This window comes from Corvus kubaryi, unplaced genomic scaffold (genome assembly GCF_017639235.1).
Source record: "Corvus kubaryi isolate FWS band 111438036 unplaced genomic scaffold, C.kubaryi_AGA036_p1.0 66, whole genome shotgun sequence".
Taxonomy (NCBI): Eukaryota; Metazoa; Chordata; class Aves; order Passeriformes; family Corvidae; genus Corvus; species Corvus kubaryi.
The window spans coordinates 12,033,926-12,057,673 of NW_024582054.1; the positions used below are offsets into that span (position 1 = coordinate 12,033,926).

Consider the following 23,748-nt stretch of genomic DNA (forward strand, 5'->3'; position numbering starts at 1 on the left):
AGACATCCAGTTGGAACAAAGTTGCTGGATAATATTTTTGACACAAAAGGGTAACATACTTTTCAAAATACAGGATCTATATATTTTGTCCTCAATTACACTTGTATGCTTCCAGATTTTGATTGCTTGGTAACACTGCTTGGCATAGCGAGTAGATTCAAATAGATTTAAATAACACAGGAAATAAAAAACTATACAGGAAATAAAAAACTGTATCCAAACTCTTCTCTTGTAAAATACATAGTTTGAAATTGAGACCTGGATTAATAATAATTCATACTTTAATTTTAAAATGTTATTCAATCTTTGTCTGTTGTTTAATAATTTTTACATAGGTTTATTAAAATTTACTTAGACAACGTATGAAGCCAAAAAATGTATCTTACTTTAAAATATTTTGTTGTTAGGTATCTAAACTTTTTCTGAGTATTCAATCTTAAAATGCTTAATAAAATAAGGATTTATGATCAGTGGGAATCACATGAGATATTTTTGTGCCTTTATTAATTCTATATAATCATCTTTACTGCTTGTACATTATGACTGAGTTCAAGTTACTGGCTATGTGAGCATCTCTGAGTAAAGGTGTTGTATTATTCTGTATTTATAGAAGTGGTACTTTCAGGAAAGGCTTATGAGAGAGACCAGCCTGTCTGGAAGAGGAATGGAGACTTCAGCTTGAAGACAGAGTATAACAGCAAAAGTGACTCACATCCTAGAGACACATGAATCAGCACAAAACAAATTAAACAAAGCAACATTAAACAGCAGCAAAGGTAGTATCCTATATTCCTGCTTCTCATCACATGGGTGTGAAAGAAACCTTGTTTAGCAACTGTTTGTTTGCTTGTTTAGAAATCCTTAAATCGTCATAAGAAAATGCCAAACATCCAACAGGGCTGGAAGAGAGAAGGTACAGGGTGACATAAAATGGAGGATGCTGCAAGCAATAATGAAAAGGAGAGATGAAGGTCAGAGAGATAAATGTCTACAGTAATACCAGGGACAGATGCTGTGGGCATGGTAGTACAGAAAGGAAATCTGATATTTTTAAATGAGGGTGGAAACTGATAATTTTAGTGTTTGTGGGTGTTGCTGAGTAGGGGATAAGTGAGAAAACATTCTCTTATTTTGTATTTCAGATACAGATGGTGAAGAAAGGTCCTGTGAACGAGATGCAGTTATTTTTTTATCTCAGCAGTAAGCAGGTGATTCAGCATCAAACGCTTCAAAAAGTGATAAATTCATTTCCAAAACCCAGTAATCATTACTAAAAGCACATCTCCAAAGAACTGAGATACTTTTGACTCAGCTGTGAACACATTCACCATCTGAGTAAGTGTAGCAACGACTGAAGGTGGTAAAGGCCAGGTAAATTTGTTACTATTAATGTACTTCAAAAAAACTGGGAGCATCTTTTCTTCTTCCCCCAAACCTAACCAACCAACACTGCCTTGTCTATTATAAAACTCACCTGGTAACAGCCAGAAACACTCCTCATGTTTATTAGTACAAAATAGCTGAGGTCACAGTTTCCTGCCCTCTCTACCATGTTAGCAAACTAGGCAAGCATATACTGAAAAACATTAAGATGATAACTAGTAATAGTAATTTTAAAAATAAGTTGAATGAAAGAAAAATGGTGTGAGTGTGAAGGATTAACAAATATATGAGAATGGGTTTAGAATATTTTATATGGGAAATGAATAGTAACATACACAAAGCTGTTGAGCTGTTGTATCTGCAAAAAAAGCAGGTAAATTGACAGAAAATTTCTTGATCATTGTAACAGAAAATTGGAGTTTGGACCAAAGTGATTATACATCTGCTTCTGTAAATTTGAAAAAGACTTTTTTAGCCCTAATTTCCCTGAAATAAATTTATTAGGAAAATCTCCAGCTAGGGGAGTGATTATGTATCTCGAATGTATTGTCCACTGTCATCTACAGGTCTATTGCCTGCCAGCAAGTCACACTATTTTGGGCAGGAAGTCAAGCAGCTGGCAGGGCTGTGCAGTCTCAGATAGGTATTTGGTGCTCCTGACCATTCTCAGCCTACTGACCCAGGGAAAATGGTGAATAGATCTGTATTTTAAATAGTTCCCAGACACAGATTGCCTACCGTGTTTGTGACTGATTAAATTACAGCATATTACCACTACATCAGCAGTGGAGTCATCCTGAACCTGGCAATATGGGAGACATGAGCTGCAGAACCATTTCATGATGATTTTGTAATGAAATTTGAACATATACACAGTGTATGAGACCATTTTATGGCTGTAGCCCTCCTTCTCTTTCCTGACAGTGAATGCCTACTCACTCCTTGGTCCACCATCTGTGTGTGAGTGTGATGCTGCCTGTCTCCACAGTGCCCATGCTTAGGAGAATGTTGTAGAGTTGCTGTACTCCAGATGGAGAAGCTGCACTGTCCCCAAAACTGATTCATGAGATGAAGGTTAGCAAGGATCTGCTAAAAAAGAAGGCCAGGGGTAAACGATAATGATAGGTGCCTGAAATATGAGAACTGGAGCAAATGGACTGACCATCTCTTAATAAAAATGACATATGATGGGCAGGGTTTGAGCGCATTGGCTGTTCACACAAGGCACCACACAAGGCACTTCAGACTATCCTGAAAGTTGTTAAGAAATTCAGTTGATAGTACAGGTAGCTCATAGTTATTTGTATCATATTCATGTCTCTTTTTCTTAATGCTTTTTTTTATTTTTGCTCAGAAGGGATGTTGTGACACTGGGAACTTCAACATCCATAATTACCGGGGGTAAATGGTGTTATGGAAACCTGTTTAGTTACAGCTCACTACAAATGGTTAAAGAATGAATCCACTCTTTCGCAAGAAATGTTTTAAAAAGTCTGACTGGCTAGTGCAGAAGAGGTCAGAGTGAAGTTGTTATGTAGCCTTCAATTAAAGAGCAAGGCTTTGGATTTTAACAAAGCGAGGGAGTGAACAGTACAGGAGAAACGTTGTCTTAGCTGCTTGCAGTTAGACAGCATGTAGAGGAGGGAGCCAAGAGTAAGATGTGCTAGAAGGGTAGTTGTTGCATTAGGGGAAAACAAAATAATGAAATGGGGCTATAATGGTAACAGGAACATTTTCTTCTCATTTTCTTTATCCAAATGGTGGAAATAGATGAAGAATAAGGTCAGTGTTGAATGTATTGCCTTGAGTGAGAATCTGATGAAAATGAGAAGTCTAATCCCAGGAAGAGGCAGTGTAATTGAAGTACAGATGCTTCTACAGTGTGCAGAATAGTGAATGTCTCAATCCTCTATGATCATACTTCTGATCTTATGTCATGTATATGCATTGGTGAGTGCATGTGTACAAATGTGCATGCACAGTAGGGATGTGCATTGTCATAACTACTTGTTTCCAAGAAAGTATCTCCAAGCAAAGATCATTTTGCACAATAGGAATACCCTGTGTTAACAACAGCCTCTACAGATTTAAGAGAACCAACAGGTTCTGCCTGCACTGCACCCCAGGTGTGGTGATGGTTCCTTGGCAGCAGAGCCCCCCAGTGCCACTGCTTTTTACGCCATCTCCTGCATCTGATCCTGCAATGTTCAGCTCTGAAAGGACGTTCTTTTCTGACACACTTGAGAAATTAGGATTGTACCACTTATTTACTCCTTCTTTCCTACTACTGCATTTTTGCTTTTAGAGTATCTGATTCCTAACTCTTTTTGGTCTCCTGTAGTGCTAGTGTATAACTGAGGATGCAGAGCTTCATCATTCCCCTCCACCATATCCAGCAAAACCAGGTCCCAGAGCAAGTGAGCATTTGGAAACCTGAAGAAAACAACCTACTACTTTTCCTACTATACCCCACATTATTTCCACTGGCCTGCCAAAAATCCTGAAACCAAACCAAACCACAAAACCGAACAAACCGACCAACCAAAAACCACCAAAACCCACCCAAATAAAAGAAATAGGGCCATAATCCTATCTGACATAGACTGGCTAATTCTATTGCCTTAAATGTATTTTAAAGTATTTGATGATCTTGTGCTAGGACTCCTAGTCTGAGCATGTAAGGACACCTGCCTTATTTTGACAAAACTTCACTGTTCTCGGTGGGTTTTGCACTGGTGGTAACTAAAAATCTGCCTGTTGTTAGCAACTGATATGAAGAAGCTCAATATTTGCTCTGATATTTGAGTATCTCAGTTTTACAACCACCAACCAAGCTATCTCCTTTGTTCTGTCAATGTCACAGTGTTACAGTGGATATTTTGATTACATTATGTCATTTATCTACACAGAACAAAAGAGTGCAGGGAACTTACAGAACATGTGTCCTGATGTTAGCTAGACTTGTTGCTGCTCTAAAAGGTTTGGCTATATGTCCATGTGCAAGATGGGCTTTGACAGCACTTATTTATTTATGTGTTATTTTTCATCATGAAGCAGTAATATATTCAGAAATGACAACATATGATCTACCTTTATAAATAAAAGGGTGAAAACAGTATCCCTGTATGACTAGAGAAACAAATGGAGGTACCCAGAGCTCTCTGCTCTTCCCATTGTCATTGGCAGGAACTGGTGGTGTTCTGGATATTTGTTCTTAACCACAAAATCACAAGGAGTCTTGTCATGTAATTATACTGAATGAGGACATACAGCAAAATTCAATAAAGAATAGTCATCTTAATTTTTTTTCTAGTTTCAACTAATTCCTGTGAAAAAATAGGTACTTAAATAACATAGGCTGTAAAAGCAGCAGCAACCAGCCATAGTGCATGTGTATAGAAACCATCTAATATAAATTAGTGCCTTTTAAAAATCATGGCAAACTCTGTTTTCTGTAATTATAACAAACCCTAGAGTTTTACCCATGTAATAGTAATTTTTAGTGTCTTCACCATTATTTTCCTTTTTATTTATTTAACTGCAACTAACTTGAGCAGACAATGTTAAGTGGGGAAACAGATGTAGTTAAATAGCCTGTAATTATGCCTTTAGTCATCTCTTACCATCACAAGGCTCCTCCTGCTACTATGACCAGAAAAAGTGACCTAACTGATTTCACCAGCAGCCTTGCCAGTGTCTGATGCAGAATAGATGGCCTTATTAAGCAATCAGAAAAAAAATAAATAAAAATCAACCATTATAGTGGAATAGTAATCAGCAGTGTTTATACTAGTCCCACAATGCACAATCAGAACCATGAATTCTGCTAATTGGGTACCTTTTGCATCCAGAGGTGCCTGCAATAGGAAACAAAAGGGACTTGAAAATTAGTGTTTGTAGCAATTAGTTTCTGTCTAAAGGCTTAGCCCAGTTCATGGAAGCCATGATTCAAACAGAGATTATTATAGTAACTATGGTATTTAAATGTCCTCTGTCATTATTTAGCATCAAATTTAGCATTGCAAGACTAATTTGGATTTACTCTTTAAAATATGTTTGTAGGGAATTTTTAAAGTCCCCAACTGCAAACCATTTATTTTATGCTTTATTATGTTGTTAACTTTTCAAGATTAAGAGTCCATTTCAGATTCACTGTAGAGCTGATTAAATGTGTTTGATATTGAATAGATGAGATTTACAAATTAGATATTGAAGAATGTTGGACTACTATTTTTCACAGAATGATCTATGCTTTATAGCATATTGAGGAATTTTAAACTTCATAGAAATGTAAGGACTGGAAGTTTATTATTTATAAACACAGCTACAAATTCACACCAGGGAGTAGTGGTATACAAATGCTTAAGAAGAGAAAATTAGGTATGCAATTTTTTGAGTAAATTATTAGTGCATTTTCAGATGGACTTCACTGAAAGCTCAGTGGATTATATTAAGTTGGTTTTACCTTTTGCCCTTTTCTTTCCTTTGAATCTTTAGCATTTCTGATGTAATAATCTGATAGACCTCTGTTCTTCAGTCCTTACCATTATAGACTCCCTGCTGTAGGTGCTTGAAGGACAAATTACCAGTAGTACAATTCGAGTAACCTCTTCACCATTGTATCAAAGAATCAGCTGCATGTCCTTGCTTTGCTAAAGGTGTCCATATGGTTACAGCAGGACTGTGACAATAGCATACAAAAATGCCTAGAATTCAGGAAAAGAAACCTCAGGAAGATACATGAAAAGAGAGGCAAAACATCTTTAAGTCAACCCTCAGTCTAAGCTCTGCTCTTTAAAGGTTACACTGAATAACGGAAATATATCATCTGCAATTTATTAATAAGTTGTCACCCTCATTAGTTAACTACTGTTTAATCAGTATGTGATTAACTGTGTGACCTTAAAAAGATTGTTATTAATACAAAACATTGCATTATGAAACCATTAAGTTATAGGAAAATATTGGTACTTTGAAGACAATCAAAATGATAAGTGTGATAGTTTTTAGAAATACTATACCAACATTTCCTCTGACTGATTGCATTACATATTGATAGCAAGTATCAGTATGTAGTGCAATCAGTCAGTGGAAAATGAGTGAAATGTGAACTAATGAGAGTTAATTGTCTCATATAATAGCAAGGACACAGAATTCTATCAATTAAATTAGTCTGAGTTGAAACAACTATCAGTGTAATAATGTTGATAATATCAACCAAATTAGATGTAATGAAATAAATGGTATGCTAAAGATCAAGGATACCCATTGGCTTCAACCCCCACCTCCTGCTAACTAGGGAGAGAGCCTCATGACTTTGGGCTCAGTTTGCTTCAAGTTCTGCCTAATGCACAGCCTGAAACACGTGGTTCTGTACTCAGGGCACTGGTATTGGGGGCTTTGTTTTAATTATCAAAATTTGCATCTGGCAAAGGGGGTAGCCCTCTGGGAGGTGGAGGCAGTGAACAAATAGTAGTGATAAGCCACTAAAGACTATTGCTAACTTTGGCACAGCTGTTGGTTAGAGCAGATGTGGTGGGTGAGACGTGCTGGCTTGAGCACTCCAGGTGTTGAGCCTTTTGTTTTATCCTTTGGAAACTACTACAACTGAACATCTGTATTGTGTAATCAGTAACAATGTCATAGTGCCCAACACTGCTTTCTCTCTCCTTGCTTAGTCCTGTTCCTTCCACTCGCTCTGAGGCAAGGCTTCCAAATGTGTTCCAAAGTTGTTTGCAAACAACTAAATGACATGGGGACTGAATGATGAGGGTTAGGTTTTCAGAGAGATGCTGAGAATACAGTAGCTCCCATTGAGGCTGAGGGAAACACTGGGATCATCAGTCCTTCAGCCCTGGTATTCAGGAGTTCAACTGGAACTAGAGCCTAACATCACCCACTTCTGAGCTTCCAGCCTCTGAAATTTCTGCTTTGCTCTGTATCGCTGTTTCACCTCCTCACACTCAGTCTTTGTGATTCTGTGATCTAATTCTCGGGACCAAGAGAAGCCCATTAAAAGACAAGTAAATCCACCAGTCACTCCTGTAACGGGACTTGGGATTATTAGCAATACGAATTCTCAAAATTAGTAGAGAACTTTGATCTGGGTTCATGCACTAAGGCAGAAAGGCATTTAGTTGGTTATAATGGTTCTGATAAACTGATCGCTGACAATCCCTCCTCAGTTAACACCCTAGAAGCATAATCTGATAAAATAAAAAAACCCAACCAGGGCCAGAAATTGAATGTTAAACAGACAGTGACTTTTATAAGTTTAAAAAGTGAAAGAACTTGATGTCCAGACTGAGTGTGAGCATTGTGAAAGATTCAAAGGTGAAAACTTTGTGATACAGTGAAATGTTGTCTGTAATGCCCACTTTCTGCTCTAAGGCCTTTGGACCGTGCTATCATGCAGTGTTTGAGCTGGTGAGACATGGTAAAATAAGCTCACACAAAGAGAGCAGATAAAGGACTCGAACCATAGAAGGAAGTGAGCAGATAAACTCCAAGGCTGGCAAAACAGGAGAGACCAAATGTGTGCAACTTCAGAAGCAAAGAGAGGAAATAATGTTAAAAAGGTCTGTGTGGCCTGACTTACCACAGGTAATAGTTAGCCCTTATGCAGTGTTCACTTTGCCAACCTGTAGAGCTACTCACAGTCTAAGACAAAAGAAACACAGAAAAAAGTCAGGGCCGCACAGCTCATAGGTACTACCAAGGTGCTACTACTACTTGTGATATGTGCTTATCTGAAACTGCAGCTCAGGAAAGCATTATAGAGGGAGAATGCCCCAGCCAAGCTGCAAAATTTGGCTGATGGCTTTCATGCTGATCTTGTGAAAATCTGTGACTGTGTATGAATGTTTGAATTGGCCATTTGTGACTGGATGAAGGGAATTTTTTTTATCCATGACAACGAATTTGATGTGAGAATGTTATAGCTGAGCCATCTTACTGATATCCCTTTCAAGAAAAATTCATCTCCTTGTGATTATACAATCACAGGAAGCAAATGCTGGGAATATCACCATGCTACAGAAAGCTTCTGTCAGAGGAGGGGAAGGCACCTAAATCATACACAGTGCTGAAACCACATCACTGAAAAAACATAATCACCCACTAACTACATATTTTATTTATTGTTTACAAGGCGCTTGACACCTCTTATCTCAAAAGTTTAGGGGGATGCTGGCAGATTCAACAGCATGCCACTGAGCTCTCACCACAGGCCTCTATCATCAGTATCCAACCACGGTGTGAAGAACAAATGAGAAGGAATGATTCCATTGGACTGGGCATTAAAAAATGCCATTTCAACAGGAATATGAAGTTTATTTTGAACCTCCTGAGAAAGGATATTTAAAGATGGAAGGACCAGGAGTTTCCAGTGGTGTGGCTGTCTTAACTGATCTGTGATACATTAACAGCATGATCTGTCTGCAGTGACAGATGCAATACAGTTCTGGAAGTGAGACTGGGCAACTAACCAGGGACATGAATGGTCCTAGATATGTTGAAAAAAACAAGCACATACACTGACATAAGACCTAAAGATAAATGGTCTTCAGTAGTAGAAATACAGTCAAAGAAAAAGGGACTCTCAAAAACTAGCTGACAATCTTATTTAAACCTTGTATGAATGGAAAAACATTCAGGAAAGAAATTAGGGCAGCACTAAGGGGGTAACAACATAGGGAAGGCTAGTCAACATGAAGATCAGATAGATGATGGATGGATTGATGAGATCACAAAGATATGAGTCAAACTAGAGAAGCATCTGGAAACTGCTACAACATCATCACAGGTCATGCTTGAATATGCAGATGTATTTCTGAAGTTATAATAATCAGTGAGTGAATAAATTTGTTAGCTAATTCTCATAATACATAAAGATAAATGAAATATTTAAATTGTATCAATAATTAAATTGTAAATTTAAATTGTAAATTTAAATTGCAAATTTAAAATGTATAAGAAAATATTTAAATTGTAGAGTCTTACATGGGATTACCAATGGTTGTTTTTGGTGGACCTTTCAGTTCATTTTTTTCATTCTATTTTCCACTTAGCAAGACTATTATCTTACCTATTTTTGAGTTGCAATTAATTTCATCCCCCTCATCTGTTAATAGACTTTCTTTCATGTGTACTTCCCTAGCCATAAAAGCCTTTTTAATCTTCCCAAGCCTCTTTTTACTTATTCTGGATTTGATGGTAATGCTACACTATGTCCTTGATAATTAGTTATGTTGCCCCAGGAGCAGGCCAGGTAATTAAGCAGGACTTGGAACTCTCGTCTCTCTCTGTGCTCTGCTCCTGAAAAGAGGGCTGGACTGTGGCTGTGTGCCCCCAGTCTAACCAGTAATTTTGTCTGACAAACCAGAGGGAAAAGCATTTGGCAGATACAGTGACTGATTTCCCTGCTGATTTGCATGCAGGTGATGGGTCCTGCTCTCCATGCCAAATTTTTTGCTGCACAGGAGAGCAACATGCAGCAGGTAATGAATTACTTTGCTGTTTCTGTGAGCCTCACATTCAACGTTTTTAGTGTTCTTAGTCTTGAGCTAAACGAGGAAGTCTCAATGCTGTGGTGGCCAGCAGGCACATAGGTACTGTCAAAATGTTGTGGTCAGGCAACCTGGGCAGGGAAACAGCATCAGGTCCTGGTGCATCATCAGTGCAGTAGCATCCTTCTATTTTTTGTCTATGTGTTCCGGTTTGGCCAAATTTAGAAATATATATCCTCTGAGAGAAGGTACAACCACCCCTCCCCCCACCAGGTTCGGGAAAAAAAAATAAATTTTCCTCGAAGGAAAGTGAAGAAGATAAAACTATTTATTTAACAAACACACGGGAAAGGAAAATAATGTTAAATGGTAAAATCTTTCGCTGTAGAGGAAAAACCTGGGAAAGTGTTCGAGTCCTCCCTTTGGTCTCCTCGGAGCTGGGGCTTGGCCCAGGGCCAGGCCCTCTGTGCCCGGTGGAAAATCCTCCCGATGTGCTCTGATGTTACAGCAATCAAGCAGTCCAGTAGAAAAGGGAGAAAATCCGAAATTCCAGAGAAGGAAAAGTTCAACTCTCAGTCTCTCTCCGGAGAACAAGAAACTGGAAAAAACTGGCCAAAAGCTGACTGGAAAAGCTGCAAGCCGGGTGCTTCCTCGCTCCCCTGCCCCAGCTGGAAAAAAAAACCTGCTATCTTTATGTGACCTTGAACAAGTTGCAAACTGCTTTGAGAAAGTTTTGCTCAGTTTTTTCTTCCCCCTCTCAGGCTCAGTTCAGAGGCATAGAAAGGCCAATAATTAATTTCTGGGCATAGGCAGCGATATGGGATACACATCATAAGGTCACCCCAAGACACTATGTCATGTCAGCTTTCTCTGTGTCTGAATATTTTAGACTGGTTTGCTAAGGAAATGGCCCTTGTAGGATTTTACTTCATCTGTACACATCTCTCTGCCTACATTTTAGTTATTTCTTTTCTCCCTTTCTCGTCTTCCCTCTCCTCTATAATTTTTCAGCCTATTCTCCAAATCCAATCACACAGGAATAGAGAATCCAAAGATGTTTTGAATACAGGTGGTCAGGTAAGGAAAAGAAATCCTGTGAAATCTCCCTTATTTCACATCTCTTTATAATCTCAGATATATCAGCAATACTGCACAAAGCCCATGTTTAGGTTTCTTTTTTCCACAGGAACTATCTGTGGTTCATACACTAGTTCAAATTTAATAAAACTTTTTCTGAGAGCTGCATTTTCTTCTTAGGTTGTTTTGTTTTTTAAATCAGATACCTTTTTATTTATGTCTTACTATTCTGTTTTCAGATAGCTTCTGACTGCTGTTTCTTTATTTTTCTCTATGAATTAACATGGTTTCTTGTTCTGGGTCATAAAAGTTTGTAACTTGAGAACCTCCTTAATACACGTGTGACTGTATTCGTTATCCAACAGAGGCACAGGAGGTCAGGTTTTCTCCATGATGGCTTTTACAAGCTGGAGAAATAATTAGCCTTCCTTGACCCTGTGTGCTTTGTAGTCAGAGCTGTTCTTCTCTCCAGGTTTGATCAGTGTGTGCCATTCCACATGCTCGGTGGGACAGGAAGATTGCCATATGTGGCCAGCAGTCTGCCCTTGTACAAAATTCAGCCTGTTGCTCTGTATTGCCATAAACCCCTGAAGCATTGTCCACTCAACTGGTGAAACTTGCAGGGCAAACCAGTGGGATGAATTAATCTGTAGAAGGAAAGAGCAGAAACTAGATGGATATTTTCTCCATAGTTAATACTAATCAAAAATGACGGTATGGCAATGTGTCAGGATATTTATCAAAATGTAGGATAAAATTCTAGATAGTCTTTACTTGGCTCTTCCTATGTTTTTGCCTCTATTCTTCTGTCTTGAATACTCTTGTGAAAAAAACAGCGGTTATGACATCTGAACATGATGAATTTAATGACCTAAAAATATGCTATTGTCCACAACTGTAACTGCTTTCAAGTAACCTTCACATTTGGCGGCTGCTATGTTTTATCATGTATGCTGTGGCTCTTTTTTTCCCTCCCTTTGCTTTTGTATTGCTTTAAAAAGACAACAGAACATGCTGTGAGTTAATGTTTCACTTGTAAAAGGTTATGGATTAAGCTCAGCTGGTTTCTCAGGCTGACACAGGGTTCATGATTAGAAGAATGAAAACAAACATGAATTGAAAATGTCACTAACCTTTATTGGGCCCTGAAAATCCCTAAGCCTGCATGACAGGAGGCTTTCCTGTTTTCAACAGGATAAAAAAGATTGAAACAAAACAGCACGGATCTTGGCTATTTACATCTTTTAATGAATGCTCTTCACGTTTGGGTCCCTTTGTCAATCTCCCAGTTTTCAAGGGTTTAGCTGTGAAAAGTGCGGATGGTATCACATACTCTTATAAACCATGGAGTAGACATCTGTCTAGGATGCTTTTCCCTCCAAATTATGCTGAGTGTAAAGGACCACATTTTAAGCTTCATTTGCGACTATGCATGTATTAAGGTATCCAGTCTGAGTGTTCAGCAGCAGAAAAGCTGAATAAAACTGTCTCTACATAATGCAACCAATTTTATTTTAATAAAGTAGATCAGAGAAAAAATTTACAAACTCTAGATGACAGTGTAGTTTGAACTTTCAAACTGTTTATTGAAAAAACCCAACCAGCCTATTCACTTAAAAAATAATCAGTTCTTGCTCTCGTTGCTGTGGTAGAACATGCCCTGTATTAGCAAGGGCAGCAGGAACACAAAGCCAACACAAACTGGCCGGAGTGGAAACCAAAAGTGTCATTGATCTGGGAGCCTTTGTTCTGTCAAGAGCACAGATCCAGGTCGAATATCTTAGATCTACAAACTGAAATGGCATGGTATGACTACCCTTCTTTGGCACTGACTCTTCCATGCATTAGGGAAGAGTCAAGCATCATGTTTGCCCTTATGGACCCAGATATTCCCTGCTTCCTTGTCGCCTTACACTGCTCAATTGACTTTTTTCAGTCAAATCACTGAAAATACAGAAGAATTATCAAATGTTTTTTCATTTAAGAAGAAACAAATGTATATGTTTCCCTTCATTTAATTTTTTCTAGCTGCATGTTTTAGCAACAGCTGTACCATTGCTTCACTGATTTCATAGGTAACCTGAGAAAATACTTTATGGAGGAAGAACACCAGGGGATCCTGCAGCCAAATCTATTTCCTTCTCCTGATCTATAAATGTCTGGTGGATATGGAATTTTTGCCTCACAAAATCACATTTACCTTTTTCACAAAGTGAAATGAGGCAACATAGACCCATGCTTAGTACATAATTATTTAACATATCCTACTATTTCATGGTGCTACTCTGACCTGTAACTGAGATTTAATGAAGTGCTTTGGCAGAGAATTAATATTAGGGGGAACATAAACCTGCAATTTTTTAGTCTCACTTCATCCAATTATAGTTTGTTCTTACATTACATAATCTATTTTACAGTTTTCAGTGGAGAGGCAAGAGTGAGATCTTACAATATTTAATGATGTCTAAGGTTTTTTATCTCTAGCTATTTTAGCCTTTTGCAAATATTGAGGGAAGTCATATTTGATAAAATTTCCTAAGGATTCTTAATAATTTAGAACCCTAATCCACAGCTTCAAAATCAGCTGAGGCCTCAGTTTCTAAAGGTACGTGGACATGTGAATTCTATTTATTGAAAGTGATAAACCAGATTAACTGAGTTAAAGGCAAATGTAATAAATGGCTCAAAAACTAGAGTTTTGGTTCCTTAAACAGTTGAACTGAGGTTGACCAAGAAGTATTTGCAAGGCAGGATCCAACATCCAAGTGTCTTGCCACACATTGAATACACATTAACAACCCCACATTCTCTAAGTGAAAGGAAAAATTTCGGAGCACAGTGAAGAGCTACCCTAATTATCCATGGGAAGAAATACCAAGGAGCATTAGGAACATGACAGTCAAATGAGTATCATGCCTTGCCAGTTACTGAATTGCCTCTGTCCCCTGTCCAAAGTCATCTTGGAGAAGAGGAACACGTGTTTCTGTAACCTTGTAAATCCATAATTATGTGTGAAGGGTGAGGTGAGTCTCTGATGGGCTTCTACAGAACAGGGCAGCTTGATGCAGTTTGATGGCTAAGATGCTCACATGGAAAACAGAAATACAGAAGTCTAAAGGTGACTTGATCCTGATCCCAAGGAAACACTTGTGATATTGCTACTACCACTACTACTACTGACTGGGGTAAGAAGGGTTGGAATGAGGGAATGGCCATGCTTTGTCTGAGGTTAGACGTCCTTGGGGTGTATTTGACATGCCAGCTCTTGAAGGGAAGGTAGGTGGTAGAAAACCTTGTCTGGGAATGTCAGTGCCTTTAGATGTGAGATAGACATCAAACTGTGAGTACTTTCTTTGTGTTGAAACTCACTTTCCTAGGAGGTTTCTCTTGTGGAAACTTGCAGAAGTTTTGAGGATTTGAATTTTGTATTTTTGGCTTGGGTTCTTAAAGTTGTATCAAGATCCTGCATAATCCTCTTGAATCTAATTCATGGAGGCAACTTTTTAAAGATACGTAGTGTAAAAGTACATGGAAGCACTTTACTTTTATAAAAAAGGTGCATGGGCAATTCACTTTGTTTTGGTACTATTTGTACAGGACACGTACAGATTTTCAGCATAAATAAGTCTGAATTAGACCCTTGGTCTCTTCAGTACCCTTATCTATCTATTTGCCTTAATATATTTTTAGACACTGAATACATGTGAAATTAGGCATAAAAGCCCAATGGGCCGAAGTTCCAAAGGCACTTATGCATCTTTGTAAATTTTTTTTATGGCATTTTACTGCCGCATCACCTGCCACATGGTAATAGAAATGTGGAAAATAAAAGAGAAAGTGATGATGTTTTCATTTTGTTTTCAGCGATAATAGTTAAAATCACATACTATTTCTCTGGAAAAAAAAAGAACCACACTGAGCAATGTAACACCGTTTAGTTTAATTTGATAAGCTCTTGAGAGCAGTTTCACTTAATACATGGTTCTATATAATGTCTTGGCTTAGTCTCGGCTGTGTGAGGGTGAAGCATGAACTCAGGCATAACTCACTGACCATTGTTTTCAGTCTAAAAAATACATGGGCACACCTGATTTATAACCAAAGTAAGGAGCTAGTGACACTTGGCATGTGGAAATTACTGTTTCGCTTGGTGCCAGTTACTGCTAAACTTTACCAACGTACTTTTGTCTTGGTCCGAGCACTTTTGACTGTTCAAGGAGAAAGGTTTCCTTCAGCAGAGAAGTGAGCCAACTGTTTAAAGGGTGTTTTTTTCCCTAATAAAATTTTACAGCACTTTTATGTGAATTTAGTGTTGGTGAAAGGCCCTGCACGACAGCCCAGGGAACAGAGGCCCTAAGTTCGTTCACAGACCATGCGCAGTGCAGACAGGGGTAGTAGCAGCACTCCCGCCCTTCCGTACTCACACGTGTTCTTCACAGCCCAAACATGATTACCTGTGGTGGATAAAAGATTGATGTGGTCTCTGATGCTCTTCTGTCATTTGATTTTCATCTGAGACTGCCACAGGGCTACAGCCAGATTCCAGGTGTGGACAGGTTTTGTGGTGCGGACGCCTGCACATAACCTTCCTCTTCACCAGGTATACAATAACTTCTACCAGGTAGTCTTTTATTTTAAACCAGTTGGATTTGCACCAGTAATCTCCAGTGAGTGAAACATCTTTCTTTTAGTCCAGCTCTTTAGCTCAGATGAAACGTGATGATTAAAACAGTGGAGAAAATGTTCTTACATAATAGAACTAGAATAGAAATGCTTATGTTGGCATCACCAAGAGTAGTTCCAACACAAAGTGTAGGGGTAAATTTGTATTATAATTGGTGTGCACCTCAGAGGCTGCATGCAGTATATTCAAAGGCTGTAACTCCAGACAGCAAAGATGTTAGAGACAAGGAGCCCTGTCAGAATTACTTGGACTGCACATAGGCTGAGGCTTTGCATTTGACATACATACCCTCTTGCATTAGCTGGACAGGCTGTCCCACTGGAGCCCCAGCCGGATCTGAGGAGGTCACATCACCCTTTTCCTCTAAAATGAGAGGAGGTTGGCTGCTCTACATTAAGAAGCCCAATGCTGGGAGTGATGTCAAAGGACAGGGGAAAAAGATATCACCACTATAAGGTGAGGGAGGGTGTGGGAGACCAAGCACACTCAACACCGTGGGCTCAGCAGGAAAAGAGGCTCAAGCATTTTTGGGCAGTCTTAGGCAAGAAAACCAGTATGGAGGTGGTTCAGCAAAGACATGGTACCTCTAGGTATAAAAATTAGCACAGCTCTGAGTATCTACATTTTTTTTTACAGATATCTTGAAGGTTTAAGCATTGAAAACTGATGCAAATTATGACTGAGTTTTGTGGACTGCTTTTAGCAAGTTAAGAGAAGAAATTGTGACATTTTGACTTTATTTTGTCTTCTTATTGAGAATTTTTGAAGTTACATGAATTATGGTCTGTGAAACAGTCATGGTGAGGTAATTAACATTTTCACTGAGGCTTTAAAATACAGGAGGAATGAAACACTTAGGAATGGAAAATGCACTTCTCTTGGCCTGGCATTGGCATTTACTGGAGCTCAGAGGAATACTTTCTAAGGAAAAACTTAGAAAACTCTTGTTATTTGTGTAATATAAAGATTACTGGTTCTCTTGAGGACCTGTCCCATTGTGAACTGAGATTATATGCCTCACTTCATATTTTCCTGGTGATTCAACTGTGAGGGACTTGACTCTTCATTACTAATTTTCCTTAAAGAGTCATTTAAAACTATTAAACCTCAATTAATTTGAGTTTGGATTCAGTACAACTGATTATGTTTAGAATTAAATGCAAAAATTCAATGATAAAGAATTTATTTTACAACAGTGTTGTATTTTGTGATGATGCTATTTCAACGTATACACAAAAATATGGCTGAATATTTTCTTATTTTCTTCAATGCTCTGCTTGGACTTCTGAAAGACCTACTGGAATCTTGTAATATTTTTTATGCTTAGTGTTGCATACATTGAGAATTGGGAGAAGAAGGGTTTGAGAGGAATTGTGTCATTCACCTGTCCACCAAAATCCCACCTATAAAGCATTCTTCCCAGATGGCACTGAAATTTCTGTGTGTCTCCAAGCTCAATTTGTCTTAGACAAGCTTATTTCATTGCATTTCCTGTCATGGCTCCCTCCAAGTGCTTTGCACACAGTACTTACGTATGTTTTCTCATTTAGCAAGTCTTGTTGGCATGTTATTTCAAGTAATTCTGTTCATGATCCACAGCAGGATTATTATAGATTGATGCGTGACGGTGTCTTGGATTCCAGGTGGAACAACGTCATTAGGATATGAACCTGCATACACACACACTGCTGGGAGGATAATTGTATTTGGTTTAACAACATTAATTTATTGAAATAGGCTCATTATCTGGCCCATAATTTGCAACCCGAGTTTAATGTGTCCTTTTCTGTCTCTCCTTTCTCTTCCTCTCCCTTGTACCCTCTTTTTCTCCTTCTCATCCCCTCATCCCTGCCCTCTTTCTGTCTCCCCCTGAAATCATGGGCAAGTAGCAGAAGCCTGAGCTACCATCTTTGCTACAGTTTGAAGGATGAGTACATGCAAATAACACTCCCTTGGATTTGTGTAGCATCACCAGTGACTTTTGAGGCCTCTGTGGCTGGCATGTATTGTCCTTGGGACAGTGTCACTGAGATGATGGAGAACTCTTATAAATGTGGGCCACCTAAAAATAGGGCAGCTACTCAGTAACTAAGCTCTCACCGTGCTTTGCTCCCCATAAGGGATGCTTAGATGTATTGGGGCCAGCAAAAACTCCCTGTGCACTACTTACAACCTCAAAATAGAGCTTATGCTCCATATAAGTGGCTCCAAAGACTTATTCTGGCCCTCTGTGCTGGAAGGACTGTTGTGCAGCATGCGCGCAATGACTGCATCCTGATGAGGAGTGGTGTCATCTGATGCTAAATGACAAGGGAGCAAACCAAACACAGGAAGGTCTTTGCTTGCTGCAACAGCTGCTCCCGCTGCTAATTGATGCTGTGTATCTGTGGCATCATCCCAGTGCTTATTTTAGGCTGTTTCCAGCTGTGAAGGTTTTTGTCTCACAGCTAGTGGTATCTGTGCAGCTGGCAGAGTGAGGTAAAAATAAACACAACTAATTCAGCAAAGCAATGAGAAAAATATACAAAGAAATGTAAAAATAATGTAAGTCAAGGTTATTTGGGAGAGACATCTGAGTTTGAGCAGAGAGTGACTGATCAGGCACAGAAAAATGTTGATCACCTGCCTGTGACTATCAAGAGAAGTGGAAGATCTTAATGTGAGTTTAGGACTTACTAAATTTGTTGGGTGACGAAATTTTCCAAAGACCAAGCTCTGATGGCACTATTGACAGTTCCTCTACAATGCCCTACACATATGCTTAAATATTTACTGTGAGGGTGGCATTTTGAAGAATGAGAATATATTTATTAATATATTATTTTCATGAACTCCCTGCCTCTTTCCCGAGTAGCAGTTAAGCAACTACTGCTAATAAGAGCCCTTTTTTGTCCCTCTTTTAGTTTGGATAGTTCCCCTTAAGAAATAAAATTTGTACCATCAAACTTACTCCTCCCCTCTCCCCACCTCTTCGTAATACCCAAGTTAAAAGAGCATTCAGGATGGCTGCAAAGACACTATGCAGATATATGAGACCCTAACCACCCGCTTCCCTTATTTGCAAGACAAACCCAACTGGTCTGCAGGTCTTCTCCTGCAGTTTAATATCTCACCTGTTTGAATTCAGCCTGTATATAGGCAATTTTAGAGGAAAAATATCAAAGTGGATTTCCTACTAATTCTTAATAATATTTAGACATTCTGACTATTGTAGGAACCTTGGCATTGGAAAATTGTCATGAAAAGAGAAGACCTGATGCACAAAAAACCTACTCCCTGGGCATTCTGTTTATGTGCTTTTAATTACCTTACCTGCTGGTCAAAACAGCTATAAATACATGTAACCACAATTATTTTAGACCTCATTAAACAGCTGAATGTATGAAGTTCTGGCAATTTGTCTTGAACTTTAGTGACTAGAAACATAAATACTTATACAGTTATTCCAAATATATGTTTCCTGGTTCAAACTTCAGTTAAATCTAGTGAGTTTTCCTCCTTAAAATAGAATTTGATTGATTTCAGTAAGTTTTTCCAGAGATATCTGTATTTTTTATTCTTGTAGTTGGCTACTGTGTGGAAAATGTAGGTCATATGTTTGTTAATGCCAAAACCACCATATAGTTTCATTAACTTAGGAAATGAATTCTACTTTTCCAGAAGGAAATATATCAACTACTGTTTTGCCTCAGAGTTTTGGATATACCACCACAAGCTGTACCTCAGTTCTGTGGGTGGGAATCTGCAGTGCCAGATTATAGCCTGAAAATGCCAACCTCTGCTTGTTTTAAATATGTAACAAATTTCTTCTTGCCAGAACTTAGGGAACTGGCATTCCCAGGTCAGTCACATTACCTAGAATGCAAATATGTTCTACTTACAGTAGCGAGACATGGACTAACAGAAAGGTAAAATAAACGAACTTTACTTGATTTTATCAAGTTGCTTTACTTGATAACCTTGCTCAGCTATTTTATTTACAATATCATTAAGTGCTTTCTTAATGCATTCTGATCCATTTCATAAGGGGAAACGCTACCTAGAAACACAGAAACAAACATTGCAACAGAAAAGAAGCAAGTTCATAAAATAATATTTAGTTAATCTGCAACGACAGAGAAGTCCCTACTTGATCTCTTTGTTTCAGGATATCCATTTCCTACAGTTTCCAGTAAGTTTGGATCCTACACTGGTGTAGAGATATACTAATATTGTTATATGGCAGTGGAATATGATATGAAGTCATATCTCTTTATACAAGCTTTAAATCTAAGTTGTTTGTCCAACATCACCACATATAAATTGATGAATTTAATATAAACATTGATAATTGATATGGATTCATACATTGATGGATTTAATTTTAAAAAAAATCTTTCAAAGTAGCTACAATTAATTTGTGTTTAATATTCCACCACAGTGTTCTCTCTGAAATAGAAAGAAATTTGTCACACTTTACTCAAAGGAATACTTTTGTGTTCATATTTAGGACAGCTCAGTTATAGATACGTGAGTAAATAAGTAGAAGTTTTATATCCACTCATCTCATGTTCAAACATCTTCAGTATTGAAAAAAAAAAGTCTGTTTTGAGTTTTACAGAAAAGTATATGAGTGAAGCTCATCAAAAATGGATTTACACTCAATAAGTCCTGGCTGGTAATGGGACTTTTTCTCTTGGGGAAAGAGTGTGCAGTGGTTAAATTTTCAAAGACATCTACTAAAAACATTTGTTTTTGCGGTCTGGATTCATGATTTTGTACAGTGCATTTTTTTGAAATGTGTGTGTTTCAAAAAAACCTAGACAATGTTCAACCTGTGAATGAAGCTTTCCAGGATACGTGTTTGCACAACCAGAGGATAGATGACATCTATCTAGTGCTAGAGGAGGTTTTGTCATTAACTCCTCTGAGACCAGGATTTTATTCAGTGAGTTTGCATTTTGCTTTAGGGTGGGGCGGTAGAGTTGAGAGCTCACATAAAGATGCAGCTCCTGTAAAAGCCACTTTTTGAAGCCTGTGAGAAACACCAGTGCCAGTACAAGCAGAAAAGCATCAAAGCGTAATTTACACAATTCCTTAAACTCTAACATCTCTTCACAGTGTTGTTCCAAATCCTGTATCTGATGAGGCTACATCTCAGCAGCTTATGCCAGATAGCCAAAATCCAAGAGAGATACCCCCAAATTTTGCCCACAAGCCTGTAATTGCTGCAGTGGAATGAGTGCTGCTGAACAAGAGGTCTCCCCATTGCTAAAACACTATCCTTAATACATCCCCTCTCAAATAAAATCACTCAGAATGATTTCCATGGATGTCCTACCTAAAGGGACAGTGACCCAAGGAGAAAAAAGCCTGAGAGGAGAAGAAAAACTTCCTTGGATAAATAAGAATCAATGGCTTAAAAAATTTTTTTTTCTTTTTCTTTTTTCTCAGAGCATCCCATTCCTTTTATCAAGCCACCTAGGTAGATTCTTGAATCCACCTCCTGGAAAGGACGCATAAACCTGCTGCCTGAGCTGTCTTAAGAGCTTGATCAAGCAGTGAGGTAAGTGCCTTTTACTACATGGAAACTACAAGGTCAGAAGGGGAAAAAGTACTGACAAGATGGTGATTATGAGCATTAATCATAATAATATCAAGGTTTTATTTAGCACTTTTCATCAGAAGATTTTAAAGCACTGTAAAAAAGAGATGAGTCTCATTATCTCCGTATTTTAGATCTAAAATGTGACCTCCAGTATGTTAAGACTTGTTCTCTGAAGGGGTAAAAAAAAGACTTCTAGAATCAACAGTACTTATTCTTTGTTAAATTTCTAACCAACACAGTGAATGTTTTTAAATCTACTATTCTGTGGGTTGTGTAAGGAATTTTAATTGCTTTACTAGTAACTTGATATAGAACTAATGAATAAATATAATTTTTATCAGGATGCTGCCATCAGCTGATAGAACCAGTACACTGACATTTGCAGGACAAATTCAGAAAATTCTGTTAGCATGTTCAGTTCTGTTGCTGGTTACTGCTTCATTTAGTGGGGATTGGTAACTGGATATCTGCAATTTGCAATGCACAGTAAAAGGATCAGCTTAAATCACCTCCATAAAGGGTTTAAGCCAATCCTTTTCCTTTGCCTTTGCATAAACCTTTCAGAATATCCTAGCTAAGATCTTGCACACTAACTAGCAACCGGGAGGTGCTTTTTTTCTATTAAAAGAAGATGATGCTACCAGAAACAAATAACTGTGCCCTGAATGCCCCACAATGGAGTTATGCTGTAAAACCAGGAATATTACTGTAAGCTATTACTGAAGGGCAAATTTTTACCTTCTGCTGTCAGGAAAATATTTATGTTTTATTGTGTTAGAAGATAGACCTTGACACCTATCAGAAGAATTTTATCCTAGGAGAAAAGACTTATGGCTGCAGACCTGCAGAGAACAAAACTCAGTGTTCGCCTCTCCGCAATGCCTCTGGTGTAGGGAGGCATAAGAATTTGCTTGGGGTTTTGTTTCTGCCTGGGGCCAAGGCTGATCTGTGCAAGTGAGTCTTAATGAGAAGAGAGATTTTTCAAAGTTGTGAGGAGTTTTAAATATCCAGGAGGAAAGTCAGAAATATAAATAAAAATATAAATTTGTCTGTGTTCAGAAAAAATGGCGTTACTGAGGCAGTATTTGAGAAGGTTTAAAGTCACCCTATAGAAAATGCAGGTTTGAGACCTGAATCTCAGGAAAATTTTGTGAAATTATGTTGCTATTTAGAAGGAGGTCAGTTTGGAACAATATTGTGAACACTGACAGTTACAGCTTCTGCTTCTAGTGTAGGGCTTGACCTATTTTTGACCTATCAAAAAACCTTTTGATTTCATCAAAATCTTGATATTAGGACTATGAGATTTCAGATCCCTATTGATCATTAGAAAAGCTATTACTTTAGACCCAAGTATATTCTTAGAAACACTGGACTTTATCAGAGCACATCAGCCACACCAGTGATCAGTGCCAGTGAAAGTGTGTAAATTTTTCACAGAATAATTGCATTGGAGTATTTGAATTCTAAGAAGAAAATTCAGACAACTCCTTGCATAATTTGATTAATCAACATCTCCTCAGTGAATAAAGAGTCTCTCATGCTATTAGAGGTTGAATGGATTCAAGTGCTATGCTGGAGAATGACAGCAAAAATTGACTGAATAACACAGAAAAACTTGTCAAGTCCCCCGCATATAAGACTGCTTTCTATTTCAGGTTCTGTTCCATTCTTCCATGGAACCAAAGATGATGGGATGTCTTAATCCAGCATATAAACCCTTTAAATACAGCAGGGTAATGCTTTGGTTGTTATATGATAAAATATCCCTGTTGTGGTAGGGCTGCCTGGTCTGGTTTAACCCTTTCACCACACAGTGTTTCTCGGTGCAGTTGGAGTATGGATAAACCCTGTACAATTTTTCCTTGACAATTTCCATACTACACTAAACTTCCTTCTGTAAACTGGAGTTTTCAAAACAATTTTATTCACATTTTATTTTCATATGGTCAGTTGTGCAATAAAGTAGGCTTCCGTTATTTGGTTTAGTTTGCAAATGTTTTCAGTAAGGCTTATAATAAAATATTTTCCAATGCCTACCATCACCTTTCCTCTTTTGAAGAACCACCAAAATACCTCTGTGGCCCTGCCATGCTTTTTGCTGGTATTTGGAATGGCAGGACACAGTGACAAATAAATAAATAAATGGTAATAAAGAAAAAAGTTACATCTATTTCACTTTGAAACAAATTATTACGAAGCAGCTGATTACAATTGGAGAGAAGATGTAGAAAGGCAAGATGTTAGTAATATCAGCTGGAGTGAATTAATTGGGGTATTCAGGCACAGTCTCAAGAAATGGATTGACTCTCAGAAGGAGTTTTAGTGGTGTGAAATCTTGCATTGCATTTTTTCAGCACACCGAAAAGCAATCTACCTGATTTTCCCAAAAGTACAAAAGCAATCAGTTATTTTCCTGGTCTGCTGCCTGCTAAGATGGATGGGGAACCCTAGAAAGAACAGGAATGAAAAAACCTAAAAAATCTTTCTTGTACACCAGTACATTTTCA

The 23,748-nt window shown here is 38.1% G+C and overlaps 1 long non-coding RNA gene across 1 annotated transcript; it reads left to right on the forward strand.

Moving 5' to 3' along the window:
* The first annotated feature begins 609 nt into the window (after positions 1 to 609).
* LOC121674012 lies at positions 610 to 21,256 on the forward strand. The gene is made up of 4 exons (XR_006019404.1): positions 610 to 776; positions 856 to 971; positions 1,143 to 1,208; positions 21,085 to 21,256. It is a non-coding gene; the product is annotated as an uncharacterized LOC121674012 (long non-coding RNA).
* The last annotated feature ends 2,492 nt before the right edge of the window (positions 21,257 to 23,748 follow it).